At 39.8% G+C, this 25910-nt stretch overlaps 1 protein-coding gene across 1 annotated transcript in view; it reads right to left on the bottom strand.

Annotated features, from left to right (window-relative positions):
- Positions 1 to 25910, bottom strand: part of man1a1 (mannosidase, alpha, class 1A, member 1) — a 158258-nt gene that overhangs the window by 57809 nt on the left and 74539 nt on the right. The gene's annotated exons all lie outside the window — the stretch shown is intronic.

Below are 25910 nucleotides of genomic sequence, written 5' to 3'. Positions count from 1 at the left end.
CTTCCTTATTCTTTGTCGTATATGTTCTGCGACAGTAGTGCATATTCATATTAACCAGGGCCAAACACGGGCTTTAGACTGCTCTAAAAGATCTGCTTGACATTTTTTCTAACATTGGGTCTGTGTGATGTCAGTGGGATTGGATATTCACAACAAAATACTCCAGCAATGACATTTTTTAAAAGCAACCCCTGAAATTAGGGTTGTTGTGGCTCCCTCGACCAAAAAAGCCCCAATGACAGTCTCCCATTAAGCTTTGGAGTGTTGAAGAAAACAGTTTATAACACTCCAAGTTTTGTTCAGAAAACTAATCTCCAAAAATTGATGCTACTTCTATGATTTCCAAGGTGTTAATTCAGTCACAAGAAGACAAAAGCCCAATATTACACCACAGATAAAGTGCACTACAGTCAGATGAATTCGTTTGGTATAGTGATGCTAAACCCTCCAGACAGGTCACCTGTAGCAACCCATGTACTGAAGACTGAAGTCGTTACCGAGCTGCCTGTTCAAGCTGCCCCAGGCTACCACCCCCCCCCTTGCCATCTCCTTACTTTGCTTTCTATCCTATTGTTAGAGTTGAATTGTTAGATGTTTGTCATTTTTATGTTCACCATTTGTACATTGTTTTAAATTCAAATTCAAATTCAAATTTTATTTGTCACGTACACAGTCATACACAGTACGATATGTAGTGAAATGCTTGGACAACTGCTCGTGACCTAAAGAAAACAAAAAAAGGAAAAGGCTATGAATAAGATAGGAAATAAATATGAAAAATTAAAAAGGGTAAATTTAACTAGGAAGGAATAAAATATAAATTAAGGTTAAAAATGAAATAACTGTACAACACAAATTAGAATGAAGGGTAAATTTAACTGGGAAGAATAAGATAAAGATAAATATATAAATTAAAGTTGAAAATAAAATAACTGTACAACAAAATACACAATATAGAACTATATAAGAATGTATGAAGAAATCTAAATATAAATAAATATATACACAATAACAGCAGCTGTACAAGTATTAACCGGAAATGAAGAATATAGTAACCAGTGTTGTGCAAAACCAAAGTCCAGAAAGTCCAGTGTGTGTGTAAGAACCATATGTGTGGGTCAGTACTGTGTGGTGGTGTGATTGAGAGACCGTATCGCCTGCGGGAAGAAGCTCCTCCTCAGTCTCTCTGTGTTGGTCTTCAGGGAGCGGAATCGCTTTCCTGACCTCAACAGAGAGAACAGTCTGTTGTTGGGATGGCTGAGGTCCTTCACGATCTTCCTGGCCTTGGTCCAGCACCGCCTGCTGTAGATTGAGTGCAGGTCAGGGAGCTCGGAGCGGATGGTGCGCTCAGCTGATCGCACAACCCTCTGTAGAGCTCGTCTGTCCTGCATGGTGCTGTTCCCGAAGCAGGTTAAGATGTTTCCCGTCAGGATGCTCTCTATGGTGCACGAGTAAAAGTTCCTGAGCACCTTGGAGGGCAGTTGGAAGTCTCTCAAGCGTCTGAGGTGGTAGAGACGCTGTCGGGGGTCTGGTAGTTCCTCTCCTGCTTAGTGCTGAAGTCCACTATCAGCTCCTTTGTCTTACTGACGTTTAGAAGGAGGTTGTTCCTCTGGCACCAGTTCTCCAGATTCCTAATCTCCTTCAGGTAGGCCGTCTCGTTGTCATCAGAGATCAGGCTCTGATAACTCTGATGAAAGAAATTCCACTGTCCTTCCCCCCAGATTCTCGAGGTTCTGGTGGGGGCTGTAATGTTTTATTGCAGATACATCCTATCTGGAAGATCTGTTTCTTTTGATGTAAGCTTCCTGGGTTTATGACCCTTTGGTCAGCAGGAGGTCTCACTCACACACACACACACACACACACACACACACACACACACACACACACACACACACACACACACACACACACACACACACACACACACTCTTACAGAAGTTCACACATATACATTTACATACAGTGCCTTGTCTTTGTAACCAAAGGGGGTTGCAAGGGGAGGTGTTTTGTAAACTATTGTTTGAAGTTTGTCAATAAAAGGCAGGAGGAGGAGGCCACCATCGTGGTCATTGTCGTGCGGGACACAGACGAGGCCTCCCTTGCGCAAGTAATGGATCGATCGACTGTCTTGTTTTCTTCATGATGAATAAGTCTCTAGAATTAGCACCCAGTATAACACAAGAAAGCATCAAGTTCAACTGCGAATTATGTAAATCTACTCCAGCAGAGTCCAAGAATAAAAGCATGGACTTAGAAATTGAGAGTTAGCACAAAAAAGAACAAAACAGAGGTGCAAAAACATAATTAACCAAATAATAAAACTGAAAAATATAAGCATCAAAATAAAAGCATTAAAATATAACAAAGACAAAAAAAACAGGACAGACAGTGAATTAAAAAAATGACAGCATGATAACAGGTACCAGCACAACCTGTGTGTTTGTTCTTCCTTGCAGTCTGTTAGGAGGCTGTAGAGCAGCGTGTTTGTACTGCACATGTAAGCAAATCCCCTCATTTGGTTGAGCTAACCACAGCTGCACATCTTCCTTTTCTCCTCTCTGTATACATACATACATACATACATACATACATACATACATACATACATACATGTATGTATATATATATATATATATATATATATATATATATATATATATATATAATTTTTATTTTTTATTTTTTGTTATAAATGGTGGAGGTTCAAATATTACTTGGCATGAATGATTTACAGAGACCAATGTGTCCTCCTGCTCGCAGTGTGTGAAGGCACAGGACAAAAGGGGAGCGAGGGGAAAATAAAGCATAGTGTGGTGTAGCAATTACACAGTCTGTCAAAGCACTGCATGAGGAAAGGCTTGGTTCCTCTTCTGTCACACTCTTCAAGAGTGTGTAGTTGTTAGGGAGCTACAAAATCACACCTCACAACTGGCTGAATTACATGTGTGCCCTCAGACACACGGACATACACAGTGCTGATAAAGGCTTTGGTAAGCTACAGGAAAGAGCGAAGACTCAGCCCATGGCGACCCTGTTGACCAAACCAATTTTCCCCTTGTCAAGTAGTCTACTGCTGTGACAGGCTGTGTGTGTGTGTTTCTGAAGCCGAATGGAGTTAAGAGTGTGTACTAATAAAGTACTTAGGGAACTAAGCCACAGGCTGATTCAAGGCTGATATAAGGTCCCCCCCAACACACACACATCTTTGCATGTGTAACACAACATGGATTATCCTGTCGTAGTTTGTTGTCTGCTCAGCTTTCTAATCCTGTTACATCAGACTGTTAAATGAACTGCAGTCGTAGCCGTACCTGATTTTAAAGTCTGACTGTCATGGTCCTGGGCCATGTTGGCCCAGTGTTCTTAGTTTTCTTGTATGTTTGTATTTTGTTCCTTGCTTAGGCCATGTTTTCTGAGTTGCCCTGTTGTGTTGTTCCCTAAGTGTTTTCCCTTCATGGCTTTTACCCCCTGTGTGCCCCTCTGTGTATCTGTGAGCCCTCGTCTCTCCTTATGTTTTATTCCATGTTTCCCCTGCCCATTATGTCTAAGTTCTCCCCGTGCTCTCTCTTCCCCCTGTGTGCCCTCTATGTATTTATGAGCCCTCGTCTCCCTTTGTGGTTGTTTCATGTTTTCCCAGCCCGTTATGTCTGTGTTTTCCCCGTGCTCTCTCTCCTCCTGTCTGAACCTCTGTGCACTTCCTGTTTACTTTGTGACTCTCACGCCCGTACATGTCATGTTCAGTTCACCCCGCCCTGTCTCGTTATGATTATCAGTGTCACCTGTGTTCCCCGTGTGTTCCCACTTTCCTCGTTAACCCTCTGTGTATTTCTGTCTGCGTCTCCCTCTGTTCAGTGTGACGTCGTCCCTCATGTTGTGTGGATCTTCCTGTGCCTTCCTGCGAATGTTAGTTTACTTTTTCCCAGTTAGTTCTGTATTTCCTGTATTCTGCCGTGCCAGCATTAAAGCTGTGTTCTTTAAGTTTATCCCCGTGTCTGTGAGTCTGCATCCTGGGTCCTTCTCCTGCCTGCCGCACAGCGATTCATGACACTGACGTCATTTCCCATTTCCGGGTCCAAATGCTTCGTTAAAAAAAAAACCCTGAAGCGTCACTGAGAGTTCAAACCAGCCCAGATAAACAAATCTATCGGTGTGGCCATTCACCTTGGTTTTAAAATTAAAATAAGAGTAAAAGAGGATTTACAAGGTTTAGTTGAATTAGCTAGCAGTTAGCATGTGAGGATGATATACCGTCTTCTAACTAATTAACTAATAAAGCATTTAGCACTGATATAACTTTGGACATGAAGATGGAAACCAACAGCATTTGGAGGGTTAGTGAAGTTGGCCTAGTTATCTTTAAATTATCTATCCTATAAGTAAAAGGACACCAAAATAGACAAAACGTTAGCCAAGAAAACATGTAAGCAGATCCCATCTGCTGTGAAAACATTTTTTGTCCAAATTTAAATCTTAGTCGACCCTACAGTGATTTTTTTTAAGTGTGATCTGCGGTGTACTCAGTGACCTTTAAAAAGCTTACAGATGTACACGACACAAGCATTGTGCTATAAAACAGTAGCGACTGCCAGCACTACCCTCTCCGCCTCCTAGTCGACACACCTACGCTATCAATTTCCCAGCAAAATCCCATGTTGCTTTGTTCTCAAGTTATGGCATTCACAAGATTTTCAGAAAACTTTGACCTTTGACCCTGAGATCAAGGTCAGTGAGATTCAAAGTCATGCGAGATTTTTAGTAGCTGCACTTATGATATCAATTTGAAAATCCTCGTCGACTTCCTCCTTGAGTTATCGTATTTACAAGTCTTTCAAAAAACTTGACCTTGAGGTTGATGTCGCTGAGATTGTCTGAGATTTTTAGTACTTGCAGCGACGGTATCAACTGGAAGGTTCGACATTGCCTCGTTCTCAAATTATTCATAAACTGTCCACGCTGCCTGCCTGCCCAGCAGGGTGACAATACCTCATCAGCCTTTTACAGTTGGGGGGTAAAAATGAGAAGCTTTGGAAGATTTTTTTTTTCCATTCAAAAACAAGAGAAACTCTGAGTCATGTTAGACAATAGAGAAACAAAAGCCTCATAGAGATGCTTGGTCCTGGAAACATTTTTTAAACGACGTCGTTACCTAACATGCGGACAGACATTAGCACTGAGATTGGATACGAGTTCAGACATCTAAATAAGAGCTTAACTACAATAGTGTTTAATGCACGTGAGGAATACACTTTGCAGGAGAGGAGGAAATGATTCCTGCAAAATGTATCCCTTCATATTAATAATCATACGTACTTTTGTACATATAGCCACATACCATTGTTTAGAATTGTTTCCACAAATGAATCAAAACAACTTCAGAGACCATTAAAGAATAAAAGCTATTAATACCAACCTATTTCTGAGAGAATAAGCTTTATCTCATGAGCAGTAACAAGATGATAATATGATACTGTTAACCTTGTCCCAGATTTGGATTTATTTGTGATTCATTAATATCACAAGCATAGGGTGCATTTCTTACATCCATCACTCCAAATCTGTAATAGGAGATAAATAGATGCTGCCAACGTACACACACACTTATCCTCACCGCTTTCTGTTCCAAAGACACAAATCTGCCAATTACTGCTTTAATACAACAGAAAGCAAGCCTTCAGTGAACAGCCTGTAAAATATCCTGAGCATGCAAGAGAGCAATGGAAACAGGGAAAAAATAGTTTCAAATAAACCAGGATTGGGGATTCAGTGCACACTAAAATAACCAAGGAATATACAAATATACCATTTTATTTATCCACGACAGATATTCTAAAATGTTGTCTTTTAATGACATGAGGATTTAAGGAGTTAACCTGACTCATCTTCATCAACTGAGCCGGCATTTACCATCAGCCTCTGAAATCTCGCTGCTCTACTCCGTAAGCCATGGGAAACATGGACACTCAACTCTGCTACCTTGTTCATAGCATTATGATGTAATGATTAGAAGTGGAAACTCACTAAAAAATCAAAATCTAAAATGTAAAATTTATACATAAATGCCTCCACACAGCTTTCCTCTATACTTCCAGTACCGATTTCCATTAAATTAAAAAACATTGTTGCGATTAGATTTGAAATATCTCAACGGCACATGTCAACATCAGGCTGGAGACTGAAAAATCATACATTAAATTTATGTTGGGCTTAGATTTACTGACAAAAAATATTATCTGCTTTGTCTTCAATTCATTTAAATATTGCTCCCTTATTGTCAGTGTATTTCATTTTACACGGCCTTATTTCACCCCTTTAAAGCATCTGCTTGTGTTACTTTTTCTTGCTGTTCGTGAACATTATTATGTTGCATAATTTTATCCGACTACCCTGTTAGCTTTTTATCCACTCCAATTTGTTACCACTTCACTGTGAAGCACTAACATCACCATGAACTACATTAATTTTAGCCTCAACATACAATATAAAAACCAGATCAGAGTGGCGTGCTGAAAAATCTTGCACTACTTAATTGCCAATCCTTTTTACAGCCTTCTGCTGATCAATTGTCTTATGGTGGGATGATAATCAATTTCATCACTTTCATGTATACTGCTGATTCACTTAAGTTGTTGGAAGCGTCACAACATGGTTCACCTTTAACACGTGTGATTTGACTTGTGTGGTTGCATTTTTAATTTGGCTATTTTTTAACCTTCCCATTAAAGATCACATAAGAATACAGCTTTACAGTGAAACCCTAAATATTTATGTTTTGCAGGACTTTGGTGCCTATTTTTTATAACTCGTACATTATTAAACTTCAGTAGTGTTACAAACAGAATGAGCTGCAAACCCCTTTACTCCTTTAATCATAGCCAATGAGTGTTTTTGATAACCATCAATTTGTGGTATTAATAGTGTTCCTGTTTCGCTCATGGAAAGTACAGCCAATGAGAGAGACGACAGAAACGCACAACACTACCTTTGTTTCTGTGTTAGCTGACCTACTGAAGGCTTTTAGGCTATGGTGTGATTACTGTGTCCTGACAAGTGGAAAACTGGTGTGGGCCACCAGACAGGGATGATGACTAAAACTGATAACTGGGTAGGTAGAGCTGGGATCACTCAGTTTATCAGCTGGTGGGTCAACGGGAAGCTGAATCGCAACAAATTTGCTCATCAAACAGGCAATGTAATGGTGTAAACATTTTCTGCTTTCCTTGTATAACTGAGCATCTTTAAGTTGTTTATAGTAAAACTATTTTTCACTCAGTGTGCATTTTTGTATTACACACACAGCCTGAGAGGGGGTCTGTAATTTAATCATCTCACATATTAACCACATACCACTCCCACCCACCTTCTGTTTGAGAGAGGCAGCCAATAAGAAGGAAGGCTTTATGTGAGGATAATAGGGAGGATAAATAAGGTTATTTTGACCTGTAAGTGAAGGCTCAGTAGAGTCCAAAATAAAACGTGGACTGAGCTGTAGCACCCCAAACCAGGTATAACAGATTCTTCAGCATCTGTTTTATTTAACCTGCATTGTTAGACGTTTTACTCATGTCCAACAATGATCCTACGTTTGCACCTTTTTCCCCACTTGCCCATTAAATGGACACTAACAGAGAGCAAAGTGACTTGCTGAAAACAATGTGTATACTACTGTTGACGTGCTCCCTTATAAGTACACCACACTCCAGATAAATTGGCCATAAATTCAAAGGTAAGTGGTTCAAATTGATCTAAAAATAACATTGTTGCCGGTTACCACAGCAGTTATTTCCAAGTGTTGTAATGTGCACGTTCAATGATACAACCATAAAAACTCAATCTAAAACAAATTACCTGTAAACTTCCTATGATTACTGGTGAAATTTTCTACCTAACATTACATGATAAAAATGGTTTGGTTGGTACAACTACAGAGTTGAAAACATCTAAAAAAAAAAAAAAAACAGCAGCGGTAAATGTTAGGTGGGTGTTTGACAGGTAAACCTTTAACACTCTTGCCTCATGATTCACAGGTTTGCAAATAACAACAATAATTAAAGAGATTAATCTGATTGAGAAAAAGAACAAGTCAACTAGGGTTACTATGGAAATGGACACAAAATAGTGTATCACGCTAGTTTGACACCTCTCCTTCCCTTCCTCTGTCCTCAATCCTTCTCTCTCCAACTGTAGCCCTGCTCTCTTTCCTCAGCGCAGATTAGACCGGTCTAAAAAGAGATTAAGATAGATATCCAGAAGAATATCCATTCTCTACGCTTGGTGAATAACCTTTACTCGGCTGTGTATGTGTGTGAATGTGTGTAGATATGTAAGGGGCTTTACTTGGGAGGAAAGTAGAGATGGCCAAAAGGGGAAAGGGATGAGGGGGGAGCTGTTTTTCTCTTTCCTTCTCTTCCAGCAAAGCCAATTTTCTCAGTGAGTGAAATGGATTTCCTGAGGACAGAAGATAGAAGCTGTCTGCCAGCTCCGCCCAACACAATGTATTACCCTGTGTGTGCGTGTGTGTTTGTGTGTGTTGTGGATGTCTCACCTGTCAGTGGTCAATAGCGCTGTGTGCTGACCTGCACAGCGAGAGGTCAGAGATGGGATTACACCCTGGGTGGCTTTGTGTCAATGAGCTTGTCCCTGCCTGCTTCTGTGTGTACCAGAGTCAGGTAGTGATCATACGTCTTTCTTTATATACTGCACGTGTGCCCATCAAAATAACGAATTGGCTGTAAATGTCACAGACTGCTATCTTTTGGAGGGAGTTATTGGACAAAATATTCTCTCTTGTCATATCAGATGGTTTGAGAGATGATTTCCAAACCAATTCAACCACCTGAGAAGTACCTCTGATGGAGCAGAGCAGCACCACGAGGCTAATTCTCTCTGGGATTGGACACACACAAGATCATTTTCAAAACTGAACAACAATTATCTTCTACTTATTGACATTCAAAGGCTGATCAGTGCGGTGTGTCAAACTAATGCACTACCTGTGGTCCCCCACTGTTTGTGTGGAGTCGGCTGGTTTTTGGCTACACAAAAAGGGGAGTTGTGGGAATTCAACCAGTGTTGATGTTATGGGGATGCACTTGAGTTCAGCAGGATGATGATAGGGGTTCTTATTGTTTTTAACAGTTACAGCATACTACAAAAGAAGTTTTGTGTTTGTTGTGACCTCTGTCACCTGCAGAGCAACAGGTAAGCTAAAGGACCAACAGCAGGATGAATTTTGGTTACGTCCATCAGCCAGTCTGCTCCATTTTACATTTTTCTTCACATGAGGAGTTTGAACTAAACGTTGCTTACAAAATAACCATCATAGTTGTTGTAATGATATCTGGAGAGATTGCAGTAGACTGGCAGAGAACTGGGGAAATGGCTTATGGGCTAAAATAATAAAAAAGAATTTAAGTTCAACTGGTTTAACCTGGCACTCTCTAAAAATCTATACAGTTTGTTAGGAATCTTTGAATATACTGAAACCTCTCAGGCTCATAAGCTGCAGTTCTTAAAAAATACTCCAGCAGTCAGGGTTTTAATGGCTTGTGTAGCTGGTGAGCTTTACAAATAGGTGTTACTGTATTAACAACAAAACCTATTCAGATTCACATAATCCAGTCATATGATGTCTTACAACTTTAAAATGAACCCTCAATACCCAACACGGTCTGAACATGGGGATGAAAACACATACACTAAATAGTTTTTAATAAACTGAATCAAACTTCCTCAGTGCCTACGAATCTCTTTATATTTACATTTTTTAAAAATGAATAAATACATAAAAAACAGACAAATGCAGATATAAAACGGGGTGCTTTTTTGCAGTGTTTCATGGATCCATTTAGACAAGAGCCCTACACTTTCACATTCATAGCAATTACACAAGGTTTCACCATTTATTGGATGCTTTTAAGTCTAGGTACAGTGCCCTACTGTGCCATGCCTGCCAGTATTTTTAGAATCGCAGGTCCCAATGGAAATCAAACCTGAACCTTGACTGTTTAAGAGCCTTACTGAACACACAACAAAAATAAAACACTGATTGAATGAAATGTGAAATAAAATGATATCCAGCCAGCTTTCTATCTCTCTCTTCCTTCTGTTTTGTGGCAGCACAATGAAGTGAGATGAGGTAAATGGAAAGCTGTGGTAGTGGGTGTGTGTGTTTGTGTGTCACGCTCGATGGGAGTCTGATGGGAAGTCACAGTCTCAGGAGGCGGTCTATCAATGTGGATTGCTTTGGCTTTGTTACGTGTGTGTGTGTGTGTGAGTGCGCGCATGTGCGCTCCTGTCTGTAGGTATCCACGTTGCTTCCAGTTCAATCCATAAATTGAGTTTTTCTCCGCCGTCTATGTTCGATCACTCCATTTGGCTTCATCTTCTGTCTGATTCATTTTTTCATTTTTTTTAATCAAAGGCTTTAAGTGGGTTAAACAATCCGATATGACCTTAAAGGGGACCTACTGTGATTTTCCATATTTACTGATATGTACTGTATATTCTATTACCAAGGACTGGTGTTTTTTTGTACATCTAAAGTCACTGTAACCCACACACACACATTCATGCAGCATCATTCTTTGCCTCATATAGTGATGGATGCATTGTGATGATTGGGCTGGTTATGGGTCAGGTGGTAGAGCAGGTCATCTACCAATCAGAAGGCCCGTGGATTAATCCTTAGCTCCTCCTGTTCATGTGGCAAAGTATCCATGGGCAAGACTGCCCCTGATACACTAGACTCCGAACTTTAGATAAAATGACTTAGGTATAGACAAAAGCACCATAAACTTATCATATAAGCTGCTTGTTTCAAACAGAGGATAAAGACTGAGGCAGCACAAAGGCTCAGTATAAGACAAATAAGGATTATTTTGATCTGTGGATTGTACAAAGCTAATCTAATGGGTTCCAACAATAAAAATATGGAGCTGGAAATCAGCAGACATGTTATAGGTCAGGAAAATCCAAGTGAACACAGAGGTTTTTTGACTACTGTACTTCCTGAATAACTAGATTAAAATAAAAAACAACAAACAAAAACAAAACAGCCTGTTATCTGCAGCTTCCCGTCTCATTCCTGGTCCCAAACAATCATCCTTCCTCTATTTTCTCACGCCAGCCACCTATCGTAACTATATTTGCTCTTCTTCTTCTTCGGATGTATTTCTCATTGTCTGAGCCTCTGGCTAACAGCAGGAGCACATTCTTTTTATCTCCACACCTTCACATCATCATCTCATTTGTTGTTTTTAACACAGGACCTCTGTTTGGACATGACTCTCTCTCCATGCAACAACCAGAAAAGTAGATTTGCCGCAGCCGAGCACATCCTCATTGGTACTAAATGAGGGAAATGACTGGACACATATCAGTTGATTACATTATATATTATAAGGGAACATTACAATATAAAGAAATGCCAGAGGGAGTCTGGAGTTAAAAACCCAAGAAGGTGGAGTGTATGAGCAAACTCTGATAATATTTTGATTTTAATATGTCAATGAAAAACTTGTACTGCTTAGCCATGCACTAACCTAAACCCCAGATTAAAAACACATCCCTAATTTTATTTGTTATTATTAACCCAGGGATGTCATTAAATGCTGGATTATGAGTCATGCTTCAACAATACAGCCTTGAATGAACATTTTAAGATTGCTGATGGCAGACATCTAGTTTAATTCTGCTTATGCAATAAACATTCAATTGCTTTGTTGCCCACCACGAGTCGGACTTTGGGATAAACTATCTGCTATTACAAGTCACATGAGTGTTCCAAGCCCAGGGCTAATAAGGGCTAGCACAGAGGTAAGCATAGTAATTACAGCTGTTTTTATTTGCTTCTGTTCTTTATTTGCTGGGCTAACATCTGTGAAGAAGCTGCTTGGAAGATGGGTTTTTTTTAAGAAAATTTGAAAAAAAAAAATGAAAGAAGCCACAAAAATCTTTTTTTTTCCTTTTTTTTTTTTTTAAGGAAGCAGCTATTCAAATTACCGCCTTGTCAGCCATATGTCCGAATAACATAAAAAAAAGTGCACATCTAGACTTCCTGCTGTTTCTCAACTTTAGCTTAGGGACTGCCAACTCCTCTTTGAGCCTCTTTCAGAGTGCCTCCTCGTTTCTCTGCCTTGATCTTGCCTCGTTTCTATTTTCTGTGTAATGCTGCATTCATGTCATATTAGAACGACTGACTGTCAGCGACTGGCTGGGAGAAATGTTATTATAAGCAAAACAGCACTTATAGACTCTTGTACTTGTCATCATGAGGCGCAGTGTTTAAATGCAGGAAGTGAACATGCCTGTTCTCTGTTGAGGCAGTCCACATTTCTTCATATTGACTTAACATATTATTAAGGATAAACATTGTGTGTATTTCTATGTAGTCCTGCAAGAATTATAAGATAAAGATTAATCCTGACTTGTGTAAACCTGGTTTCTACCTAAATAACAGAGATAGAAAAGTGACAAACCAAACAAATTATGTTAAGCAATAACCTGGTAATAGTGATTTTGTAACTGATTTCACAGTCTGCATGAGAGTAATGCTAGTATTATTTAATGACTCTGAAATATGGGCAAGGCTTACTGAAAATTATTAATAAAAGCGCCAAGGAGCCTGATTTCAGCTCACTCACAGGCTATTTCAAGCAGCTTTAACTGTTTGATTGGATCACAAAGGCTGAGTATCAGAGTGAAAGACTGGAGATTAGAGTGTTGCTAAAATTTGTGAATATACTTGGGGAAAACTTATCTTAATGGAGACCTATAATTTAGTTGAAGGAATTGGCAAAGGCGTTTTGTGCTATCCCAAGCCAGGCCGCCCAGCTTCTTGTGCCATCGGATCAATCAGTGACAATAAAACCTTTCAGGAAATGAATCAAGGCCTGGCAAGAGGAACCCAATGTTCAGCTAATTTCTGTTGTTCGATGCCATTGAGATCCATGAAACAATCAAGTGCTTTCAATAATGCAGGGGGGGAGGCCAGACAGCTAATGCTTCTCCAGACAAATGGCTAAGTTATAAGAAAGCAGCACTAAGTAGAACCCTGTCACAAATACCCACTCATATATCTCATAATTGAGATTAAGATCATCTGGGTGAGAAGCTTTTAAGCAGTTAGAAGTGTTTATTTTTGACAGGATGTTATCTAAAACTGTTCCTTTTCCTATGAGAACACAACAGCAGTGTCTAGTTGAGATGCTTTTACACAGCTGGAAATACTACTCAGTTAGGTTTAGGGCAGAGCGAGGCCCGAGTACAGACACAGGATGACAATGCACTCAATGCTTTGCAAGTTTGCCCAACGCACCGAAGAGCTCTGGTTTGAGACCGGAAGGAGACACAAATTCCTTTGGGGTCGACCATCCAGTACCACAGTGTGCCGCCTGGTGTGTGAATAAGGAAGCAGCTGAAAGAAGCATTATTCTCACATGGGTACGATTAACAGTGTAGCTTCCACACTATTCCAACAATTGTAGCCGATTGACATAACTTTTGTTATTAGACCAAGAGAGAGGCTCCATGTGGACAAATGCAAAGACAATACCCTATAATGCACCAACTAGGGCTGGGCCATATTATACCGTTCACGGTAATACCGGTATAATGTTAGGCAACGATAGGAAAATAAAATATCGCGATAGAATGGGAGTAAAAACGCGCATGCGCAGTGCCTTTGTTTTCATACGCACATGGCCGATTGTTGAGTGAAACAGATGAACCAGAATTGGTTTGTAAAAATGGTGCAACTTCTGTGATGTGGAACTGGTTTGGTGTTTGTCCATCAGATACACAACAAAGCACATTTTTTTTGCAGAACATGCAAGCGGCCGTCGTTATTGTCGTATTTGTCGGACTAAGATGCTCTTAAATCTGGGAGTAATCTGGGTCCTAAACTCTGTATGCTTCAGGTCAAACAACACTGCAGCATCACTGAGCGTTAAAAACTGTCTAAATTCTTTCATCTTTAGTAAAACGATCAGCATTGCTGCTTTACCAGGTGTAACTATGAAGTTTAGCTTCCAGGCATCCATTAAAACAAAATTTATTACATTTAACGGAGTTAGAAGTTAGCAGGAAGCTAGCGGAAGTTAGCTTGCTAGTTTCGCTAGTTACCTAAGCATGATATAGCATGTTCTGACTGAGAGATTTCTGAAAAAATTCAAACGTACATCTCTGCTATCACTTCCAACATAAATGAAGACAGGAAACTAAACAGCAGTGACGTTTGTAGGGTTACTGAAGTTGGGCTAGCTGGTATATAATGATGTGCTACGTGATCGCTAGCGACACAGCTATGTTAGCATAACATAAACAGTGAAGCTGGAGGACGAACACTAACACTTTTCCACTTATAAAAGTTAGCTTGAAGGTTCCTCATGGTTAGAGACAAATGCAATCGCATGGCAGGATGCTGTAAACGGACCAAACTACAGTCAGGAGAACAACTGAGATAATCCATCCACAATACGAGGTTAGTCATTAATATACTGCAACAACATGGGAATAGAGCAGCTGCCAGAGAATTCAACATTAATGAATCAATGGTACAGAAGTGGAGGAAGCAAGAAGAATGAGTTTAATAAAGTTTGATTTATCTGACTGCTTTGTTTTTCTTAATGTGCCTTATAATCCCGTGCACCTTATGGTCCAAAAAATATGTACTGCACACTGCAGTTTAATGTTGCAAAGCACCTCTTTTTAACTTCAGTGGATATTATACATGGTTATGCTCAGGATATGTCAGCACATTTCTACTGGAAATGCCTTTTGGTTAAACTTTCAGCAAGGAATTTGCATTTGCACGGTTACATTTTTATAAAGCTTTAATGTACATAAAAACCAGCTTCTTGTTGAAGTGAAAATAAATGGAAGGTTGTCTTTTTGCGCTAGTAATGTTGTGGAGTTGTATTTTGTCTCGCATCAATTATATCGTCAGTTATATCGTTATCGCAAATTTTCAAATATATATCGTGATAAATATTTTTGGCCATATCGCCCTGCTCTAGCACCAACTATGTATGCCCCTTTCTGTCAGACTGAAACAACTAAAACAGGAGAGTGTCACGGTCCTGGGTCTTATGACCCAGTGTTTTGAGTTTCAGTTCTTTTGATGTTCATAGTGTATGTTTAAGCTTATCAGGTTTCCTAAGTTTATTTGTTATCAAGTTTGTATTATTATGCCTAAGTGTTTCTAGTTATTATTTTCCCCTCGTGTTTCCAACCATGTTAAATCTCCCCTGCTCTTCATGCGTTTCATGTCTGTGTCTTACGTTGTCAAGTTCGGGTTGTCATGTCTGTCTCATTATGTTTCCTGTTTTATTGTGAAGAGGTCTGGTGTTCTGTGTTCATCATGTTCAGTTTTACTCTCCCACTGTGACGTCATTATGTTCATGTGTGCCAGCTGTTTCCTCATGTGTCTCCACTTCCCCTAATCACCTCCTGTGTATTTAAGTCCTCTGTTTTCAGTGTGTGTTTGTCAGGTCGTCTGTTGTTCACGCCATGTTCTCCATGCCATGTTTCTAGGTTTCATGTCCGGGTTTTTCCATGTTGTTTGTTTAGTTCTCCCAGTTTAGGTTAATGTTAGTTTTATTTCTGTTTGCCTTGCCCTTTATTTGTACCTTTTCTGCCAGCCTCATTAAACGGCTCGCTTTTTGTTGATACTCAAGTTTTGATCCAAGTTCCTTGGTGTCTGCATTTTGGGTCCACTCTTCACAATACATACAGTCTGCTCTCGCCAGACTGTGACAGAGAGACTATTCACCTGTTTCTGTAGATGTCCAACCATGTATAATCCCTACTTTAAGGGATGTCCACACAGGAAGTGACAAGCGGCAACATGGAGACCAGAGACCTTTAGCAATATCGAATGAAAAGCCTGCTGGTGGAAGAGCAAAGGGGCTCCTCTTGACTTCTCTTAACTTCAGAGGCAAGCAACTGAAGCAACCACCAATACCTGCACACTATGACCATGATGCTTCCCATTTTTGATACCTTGAAATGATAATACAGCAACACTAAATCGTCAACTACACATACCCCCTTTTTTAACCATTACTAAGGCCCTATTTCCTAACACCACCTATACTGTCAATGTCAGGATAGTTTGGTCCCATTCTGCACCATTACATTTGAATATCACGTGAGTGTGTGGATGCTCTGTCTTCTACAAGCAAAGCTGCAAAGACAACAGGATCATTTTTTTTTTACATTACTTTTAGATAAATATGATTATTTTTGGCATCTGTCTTTAAAAGAGGTACATGACACACCCGAGAGTCGAGTGTCTAGGCTTGTTATCATGTGACAGGATTTTTCAGTTTAATCTGTGTTGGTTTAAGGGATGAGGTAAGCAGCTGGGACACTCATCCCTGCAATCATCAGATTACTCTGTCAGACACAACTAAAGGAGATTGGGATTAGTTTTCATCATAATCAGGATTCATCACTTCAATTCATTCTAATCACTGTGGAATAAATGTTTGAAGAGGATGAAAATCTCTTCTTACAATGAATAATGCAAAATGTAATTAGATTTTCACAGTGAGGACGTGTTAATTCTTCCAGTGCTGTAATTTAAATTTTACACATTACAATTCAAAATTCCTCTCTTTGCTTTTATCGTGTGGATGAAGCTGGGACACAGCACCTGCTGCCTGATTTTCTATTTTGTATTATTTCAAACTTTTTCCATCACTGCTTTCAGTTTCGTTCCTCCATCCATCATCACCTCTTTCCACACTTCCTTCAGGTCTCCCACAGACAATATCTTCCTTCATGCACTGCTTCCTTCTTCCTGTTCTCTCACTCTCTCAGCTTACCTGCTCACATTTCTTACTCAGTCTGTCCTTTCTTTGTCTTTCCCCCACGTTAAGCACTTAGCTTTGATTATGAAGATGACTGGAAGCCGCACACTTTGCACACCTTTCTATACTTTGTTTTTTTCCCCCCTTTCGTCAGTAGATGAAGTCACATCCTAACATCTGTATGCAGGCAGAGACGTTAAAAGCTTGCCAGTAGGGTGCAGTACCGGGTGTACTTTTCTGATCAGATTTTCATCAAAGAGTCAGTCTTTCTGAGTCAGAGCCAAAGACACAGAGTCCCTCTGCTCTACTATCTGCTCCTTCTGGCCATCTTTAGCACTTTTTACCACTCTCTCCTGGTTTATCACACTCGTCAAGACAACAATCTCACCACTGCCCCAAAATTTAGGCTGTAAGCAGAATTGCAAAATGCATTTCAGTTCAGATTGTTTTCAAGAAGGATGGTGTCGAGACTGGCGAAGACTCCAAAATGGATAAAAGCTGTTGAATGCTCCTAAAACATGACACCTGACTTTAACTTACACTTCATTTATTTTCATCTTCTAAACTTTCAAAAACTGGTTTTCACATCCAAGCTCAATCACCAACAGGCCTTAGATTTAAACTTTTAATTGTTTTCGGCAGCTACAATGGGAAGCTAATTATTCCCATTTAAGGCTTTTTGATATAAAAGATATTTCAACATTTAAAGTGACCTTTCGAGTGTTCTTGGCTCTTCAGCCTTAACACCCAATGAACATCTCAACATGAAAACATCTTAAGATCTCCAGGTGAAGGCCTTTGCAAGGTTGTTTTAATTTTTATTTCATGTTATTTAATTTTTTTGAGTATTGAGTTCATTTTATTCAAGTTCTTTTGTCACGGAGCCTTGAAAGGCAAAAAGAAGAAAAAAGGTTTTACAGGATGCTGGCCAGTGCTGGACACTCCACACGAATGCAGCAAAACCCTGCCAATTATCAGACACCCTACAGCTCACCTGGTGGAATTTACACCACATGCACAGAGGCTGTGCAGCCTGGGTTCAATCCTGTCATCTAGCTGTAACCATCTAATAAAGGCACTCTCAAAATCTTTCCTAAAACATGAAAATACAGATTTCTGTACATGTGCAGGTGTACAGCAGCTGCTGCAGTATTTCAGTCACTAACAGGAGCAAAGTTCCTGCCAGAGCTCCACTTTGAAGAAGATTTACACATTATCCCTTGGAGAATCCGTTCCATGTATTTTCAATAGAGACGGGTCAATAATTCTGCTGCTTGGGAGGTGGAGGACAGGATATTCTTTATTGCAGTGGTAAGTTCTAATTAGCAAAGGTTAGCCAGCTATCTAAGATCACTCATTAGTTTCAGGGTCATTAGAACTTTTTTATTAACTTAAACTTCACTTCATGGCACAACAATACTCTTGAGATTAAAAATCTCATTTGCAAGAGTCCAGAGGTCATAAGATCAAGACTGAGAAGTGAAAAACTTCAAAAGCTCGATCCATTTAAAATTCTCACCAGTGTCAGTTTAGATGACCCAACAACTGACAATCTGAGTTGCTGTGGAGAAGGGATTTCTGCAACCGGTCAACAGGACTTGTTTGAAAAGGGTTGAAGAAGCATGTCCACATGCAGTCCTATACTGTAAGAAGTTTAGTGGCTTGATCTGAACTGCATCTGAATTAAAAACTGGTAAAATACTTGAAAGGCAGCAGAAGAAAAAACGGTTTTGTCACATAATGGTGTGACATTATGTAAAAAGTCTGAATATACACTCTAGTCTTCAAACATGACCATTGTATTTTATTCGTACATGTATTAAAGCAACCACTAGGTTGTCAGTACCAGTGTTGGTCAAGTTACTTGAAAAAAGTAATCAGTAACTAATTACTGATTACTTCCCAAAAAAGTAATCCTGTTACTTTACTGATTACTTATTTTCAAAAGTAATTAGTTACTTAGTTACTTTTTAAAACGTTATTTATCCCCTAAATAGGTAATAAAACAATAGATCTTTCAGCCCAATTCTACTTTTTCTGCATAATCCATCATATAAAATGTAATCAAATGAAGGTCTCTTTGTAAAACTTATTTTATTAGTTTTAATCTTTTAACTTTATGCATCAAGCAAACATTAAATTATATGCAACATTCTCTGACTGGAAGAAATTTGTTTAACATTTTAACATTAAACCCATTTTCTGCACATTCCAGCACATAAAATAAAATAGTTTTTTGTGTTTGCACTCACTCTTTCAAATAGATGCACGTAAAACACAGCGGAAACTAAATAAAATCAAAGACTCAGTGGTCCTGTTGCTCTATTTTCACCTGTAAAGCAGGAGTGGGGCAGGCACGTTTAGGGGGTTTTTCGCTGTAAAAAGAGGTTTTCTTCCCACGCAGTGAAGAGCGGATGCTAATGTTTTTGTCACTTTTTATGGAATAAAACTCAACATAAGGTTAGTACTTCCACGCTTTGAACGCTGCACGCTCATACTCTCTCCCGCACTCGTTATATTATCCATTGTTGATCTGCACACAGCTGATGCCACGAACGTCGCACTCGCTTACGTCATTGTCATGAGACACTCTCGCAAAAAAATCATGGTTTTAGTAACGCAGTGTGCTTAAAGTAATCTAACATTAATCTATTGACCTGTTTTGCAATTGTAATCCCTTACTTTACTCGTTACTCGAAAAAAGTAATCAGATTACGCGTTAGTGCCCATCTCTGTTCACTACATTCTATAGCATTTTTTTAATACTAATACATTAAAATACCAATAAAAGGCCTCACACACAACTGCACTGGTCAGAGCGAACACTTTGATGCATTTAAGGGAGGTTTTGTTTAATTGAAAGGATCATTTCTGAATATGCTAAGTGGGCTGTTGACAAGGTCTCCTATCTCTAATGAATTCATTTTCAATTCAGACGACAACACTAGAAAATGCAGACAAAGTCAAGAGGCGGAATGCTTTGTAAGGTCATGATCTTATCTACAGTATTATTTTCTGTATTCACCTGGCTGCCTCTCGCTTTAAAAAGTATCTTCTTTGGCTACTCTAAATTGGAAGTTACATAATGTCTATCAAGTGTTCAGTTGTTATAAAAATATCTCTCCACATAATGTACCTGGATGTGGGTAGTGGGAGTTTAAGCCTGTCAGTGACTCGTCTAGAAAACCTCGCTAGGTGAAAATGAAGAATTAAAGGTCTGTAATCCTACCAACTGTGAAAATGAAAAACACAAATTCTTCTGTCTTCTGCTTTAAACTTCACCTGTAAGACAATATAGATGTTTGTTTACTTTGGGATGGAATTTAACTTGTTTGTAGCAGGGAGCACATCTTTTTTCTATTAGATTTGCACCCTTGCTAGTAGTGTGTTTGACCCTCTTTGCCCTAAAAACGGCTTTTTAGACTCAATAAACATTCCTCCGAGATTTAGGTCCATGTTGACAGGGCGGGTGCTCTATGCGATTTGACTGTGACAGTCATTTGAGTACAGTGAACTCATTGTCATGCCAGAAACCAGTTTGAGATGATCAATCGATGATCAAAAGATGAAATCGAGTCACATCAGATTTTTCCAATCGTCTATTGTCCAGTTTTAGTGAGTCTATGTGAACTGTAGCCTGAGTTTCTTGTTCTTAGCTAACAGTCGTGGTCTTCTGCTTCAAGGTCCGATAAGATAAGATAAGATAAGATAACCTTTATTAGTCCCACACGTGGGAAATTTGTTTTGTCACAGCAGGAAGTGGACAGTGCAAAAGTTATGAGGCAAAAATTAGAATACAATAAGAATAAATACAGTACACAGCTGTACAGAATAGAATAAAATAAAATACTATATACAGTAGAATAAAATAAAATAAATATACAATAAGATAAAAATAGAATACAAATACAAATACTATATACAACTGAGTAAAAATACAACGATGACAGAAAGGATTATTGCACTTAGTATTATTGCATATGTATGGATGTGTGTGCTTGATCAGTTAAAGTCTATGGAGTCTGACAGCAGTGGGGAGGAAAGACCTGCGAAATCTCTCCGTCCCACACCGTGGGTGCCGCAGTCTCCCACTGAAGGAGCTGCTCAGTGCTGTCACAGTCTGCTGCATGGGGTGGGAGATGTTGTCCATCAGGGATGACAGCTTAGCCGCCGTTCTCCTGTCACTCACCACCTCCACTGGGTCCAGAGGGCATCCTAGAACAGAGCTGGCCCTTCGGATCACCCTGTTCAGTCTCTTCCTGTCCCCAGCAGAGATGCTGCCGCCCCAGCAGACCACGCCATAAAAGATAGCAGAAGCCACAACAGAGTCATAGAATTTCTTCAGGAGTGGGCCCTCCACTCCAAACGACCTGAGTCTCCGCAGCAGGTACAGCCTGCTCTGCCCTTTCCTGTAGAGGGCGTCTGAGTTATGAGTCCAGTCCAGTCTATTGTTCAGATGAACACCAAGGTACCTGTAGCTGTCCACAGCCTCAATGTCCATACCTTGGATGTTCAGTGGTTGCAGTGTGTTGAGCATCCAGATATGCTCCAACTTTGGTTGCCATGAGTGATTGTTTGAGTTAAAGTTCGCGACAGTCTAGAGTGTCTTGTTTCTGACTGTTTCTGAACCCCGGAGATAGTTGTGCAGGAAAATCCCAGCAGATCAGCAGTTTCTGACATCCATGCTACATTCAAAATCACTCACGTGAACTTCCTTTCCATTTGAACTTCACCATCTTAACCATGTTGCCATGACTAAATGAAGTTGCTGCTAGATGCCTGATTAGACATTTACATTTATGAGCAATTGAACATGTTTATTTAAAGCATAACCCTGCAAAGCAGCTTTACCCAGCAATTTTGCAACCATACACCGACGGTCATTTAAAGCATCACCACTACCCACATTCAGTCATCTTCACTATCACACGCTTTCAGTCCTCCAAGGCTACCTGTTGTCCATCTATCCATGAGAGAACCCTGACCTTCAGGTGAATGAATGGGACCTTGTGTAGCAGCAATGAAATAGAAGAGGATGGTGAACTGAGCGACACTCATAAAAGAAATGGATCTAAGAGTGATGGTGAGTGAGAAAGAGGGGGGTCAGTTTTCAATTCACTGTCTCGCTCATGTTGAGAGGATAATCAGTTCAGATGATACCAAAAGCTTCTAATTTTCTCATTATTATGGCTGCCAATAAAGATTAATGCAGGAAGCTTGCTATCAGCTTTCAAAACATTAAAAAAAAAATGAGGGGGGGGGTAGTTTTTTTTTTAATGCCTTCAAACATTTTCTACCTCACACATTGATACTCTAATGGCTGAATCGGGGCAATTTTAGAGTTCAGTTACTGGCCAAAGCACATTTTACATGCAGACCAGAGCAGCTGGGGATCAAACCTCTGACCCTGTGCTCTACCTCTTGAACCACAGCCACACTGTAGCCAAATCCACCACAGACAAATAGCGTGTGGGCAAAAAATGTACTGACGGCCGCCAGCGCTACCCCTGACCCTTCTAGTAGTTGCACCTATAATATATATTTGAAAATCAAAGCTTACTTCCTTCTTGAGTTAATAAAACTTGACCTCTGACCTTGAGGCCAAGTTCACCAAGGTTCAACCTCATTTGAGATTTTTTTATAGATACACTTATGGTATCCATTTGAAAATCCTTGGAGACATATTTATCAAGTTTTTGTGTCCACAAATTTTAGTGTCCACTCTGTCCACCCACCCACCCGGTGTGGTGACGACAATACCCAATCACCTTTTTATGACTAAGGGATAATAAAAAAAAAGAAAAACAACAACAAAAAAAGAAAAAATGACTCACATATGGTTATTCAAAAGCTTTACTATGGTGACACACACATAGGCTCATACCGTCATTAGTATTATACTGCCCACTTTGTTATCAGCTTTAGGACTCAAAGTAGGAAAGATTAAACTATTGTCTTCTTACAACGTAACCACTTTGCACTCTTTAAGTAGCGCTCGCTGTTCTTATTAGTTTTACTGTTTAGTTTTATGACATGATCCATACATCTAACGCTTGACAAGTAAGAAAAAAATATTCCTCCAGATTTGCTGTGTGTGGTGAAGCATGGAAATGCTCACTGAACTTGGAAATGGATTTTGCTCTCCAGTCTGACTTCTGCCCACACCGCCTCCCTCTGCTAATAAAGAAGCGCTTAGCCTCACAAGCCTCGTTCATTCACTGCCGAGATGAAGATGTAGATTAAGGTGTATACCTGCATGTAAAGAACTGATTACTCCTGAAGTGTCAGCGGTAATGAAGAAGCCACTTAAAGGAAAATCCCACTTGGTGACATCAGTCTAAAAAACAGAAATCAACTGTGAAGATCTTTGGGGTATGGGCTATACTTATGCTGGTATCAGGTTTTTGGGGCTGTAATGATGTGCAGAATTATCTGTTCTTTAGTGGGGCTTCATCATTCATTTAGAGACTGAACGTCATAAGCTGAAGATACAAAGGAGATATGGCATCAAGAAAAAACTGAGTTTAAGACACCACTTCTGCATCGGCAGAGTAGCGCAATACCCAGCAGGTGTCATTTTCACAGCCTCTTGTCACTGAGCAGATTTATACACATGCACACAAGCACAACAGGTCTGGCACTATGAGTAAAGTGAGAAGCCCTGAGGAATCTCCCTTCTCGCTTGTTTTTCCTGCATAAAACAAGGTTGCAGAAACAGTTTTTCAGCACTAAGACACTTCAGGACATATTCAGTCTCTGAGGGTGGAGGGAACACCACCGCTCAGTTCCCTTTCAAGCAGAACGCTGACCCCAAGTGTCCTGAACTTTCACTCTTTTACTACAGAAGAAAGTAAAAGTTGCTTCAGACCACATGACTGGGTGCATTTCAATGTAAACACCAGCACAGAGGAGGGAAATGAGTCTGCTGACATATGACAAAGGGATGGCTGTTTTAAACCTTATTTTTGTACAAGTGAGAAAAGTTTCCAGTCTGGCAACAAAAACAACTTGGTTAGATTTGGAAGAAGATCTCAGGGTTTGGGTTAAAACATGCATTTTCAAGAAAAGTAACCTCACTGGCAGGATCTTTAACATCTTACAGAGCCCATCTGGGAGAAAGCATCAAAGGCAAACTTGAACCAATTTTGTGCACAGCCAAAACTTCATCTAAAAGAGGCCACAGCAACTTTCCCCCCCCAAAAAGACTGTGAGACAAACTTAAATAAAGTAAGTGAAAGACAAGTTAACGACTAAATGAAAACATGGTTCAGGTGTCTGTGAAATATTACTTTAGAACATAAAGAAACCCAACTGAACTGAGATTTAAATCAGCCTACATTTTCTGCCATCTGGCTGATATCCACTCCTGCAAAGGTCGCTAATAAATCTCACTGCATAGGAACAGAGTTAAATAGCAGCTCTTTAAAGTCATTCACAGAATTGTGTCAGGCTGAATAACTGCATAATGCTGCCTCTTACACCTTTCAGGCCACTGTAAACATGAGTGAGATACTCTGCTGGCCAATTTCGGCTTATATTTTGCTCACGTGTTCCTGAAGCAAGCCTTTCCATTCAGAAGCCATCTCTGAAATACTTACAGGTAGGGCTAGGCCATATCATACCGTTCACGGTAATACCGGTATAATGTTGGGCAACGATAAGAAAATGAAATATCGCGATAGAATATGGGTAAAACGCGCCTGCGCAGTGCCTTTGTTTTCATACACACATGGCAGAAAAAGCATGGCAGCGACGGAGAATGAGGAGGGCGAAAGTGGATCATTGAATGAAACGGATGAACCAGAACTGGTTTGTAAAAATGCTGCAACTTCAGTGGTGTGGAACTGATTTAGCTTTCGTCCGTCAGATACACAACAAAGCACTATTTTTGGTAGAGCATGTTATCCCGTGTGCCTTATGTATGAATTCTGGTTGTGTTTACTGACCTCGAAAAATTTTTATGTGGTACACGGCGCTCGAAAATCTGTCAGATGTTTTAGTACGACTTTGCTAAGCTACAAACCCGCACCGCTTGAACTGTCAGCAAGGAATTTGCATTTGCACTGTTACATTTTTATATAACTTCAATGCACATAAAAAACAGCTTCTTGTTTAAGTGAAAATACATTGATGTTCTGTTTTGTTTTTTTGCACTAATAAAGTTGTAGAGTTGTAAAGTATTTTGTCTAGTGTCAATTATATCGTCAGTTATATCGTTATCGCAAATTTTCAAATGTATATCGTGATAAATATTTTTAGTCATATCGCTCTGCTCTACTTCCAGGCAGCTATTTTGAAGCCGTTCGGTCACACTGACATAAAAACAGCAGTAAAATCTGGTTGGTTTTTATTAAAATTGCACTTCTACTACACTTGCACATAGTTTCACAACATTGCAGACAGGATCTGTGCTTATCCAACCAGAACACTGAACAAATGCTGCGCTAATTTGCACTGTGGATTTAATATGCAAAGAAAAAGTAAAACAAAGTATGTTTATTAAACTATAAAGGGGAGATAGTCATGGCTGCCACCACACAGCTGAAAGTAGTGTGAGGCTGTAATGTTCGCATGTGTCCGCATAACAACCAGATTGGTTGATATGTTTTCCCATTTTGTCTGTTGATGGCTCGCTGGAAGCAGATAGCCAACCATCATTAGCACTTCAGAATTCTCCCATAGATTTCTAATCATGATTTGCTGAATGCCACTGGTCTCCAGTAAAGTCCAGAAGGCTGTGGTAATGCAGAAGACTGACTGGTCACAAATTTTTGTGGTGTAAGCCACAAACCTAAAGTACCAGCACCAAAGTAAGGACATTAGGGGGTGACTCCAGAACTTAATTCAGGCCCTGGTCCCTGCAGTAGTTCCTCTAAAGGTTTTTTGTCTATAAGCAAATTCCCTGCTCAATTCTTTAATAATACAACAGCTTTCAGAACTGTTAATAGCCAAAAGGCGCTACAGAAGACAAGATCCAAGAACAACAACACAGAAGTTAATCTTCCACCCATAGAAAGGCTGGAAGCAAATCAATCAAACTAGATGACGGCGCAATGGTACTCACAAAGAACTTAAATTCACCCTGCAATATGGGAG

The sequence above is a fragment of the Astatotilapia calliptera genome, chromosome 15, assembly GCF_900246225.1.
Source record: "Astatotilapia calliptera chromosome 15, fAstCal1.2, whole genome shotgun sequence".
In the NCBI taxonomy this organism is placed as follows: domain Eukaryota; kingdom Metazoa; phylum Chordata; class Actinopteri; order Cichliformes; family Cichlidae; genus Astatotilapia; species Astatotilapia calliptera.
Note: the sequence above shows the minus strand (reverse complement) of the source record. Positions and strands in the feature narration are given on the sequence as shown.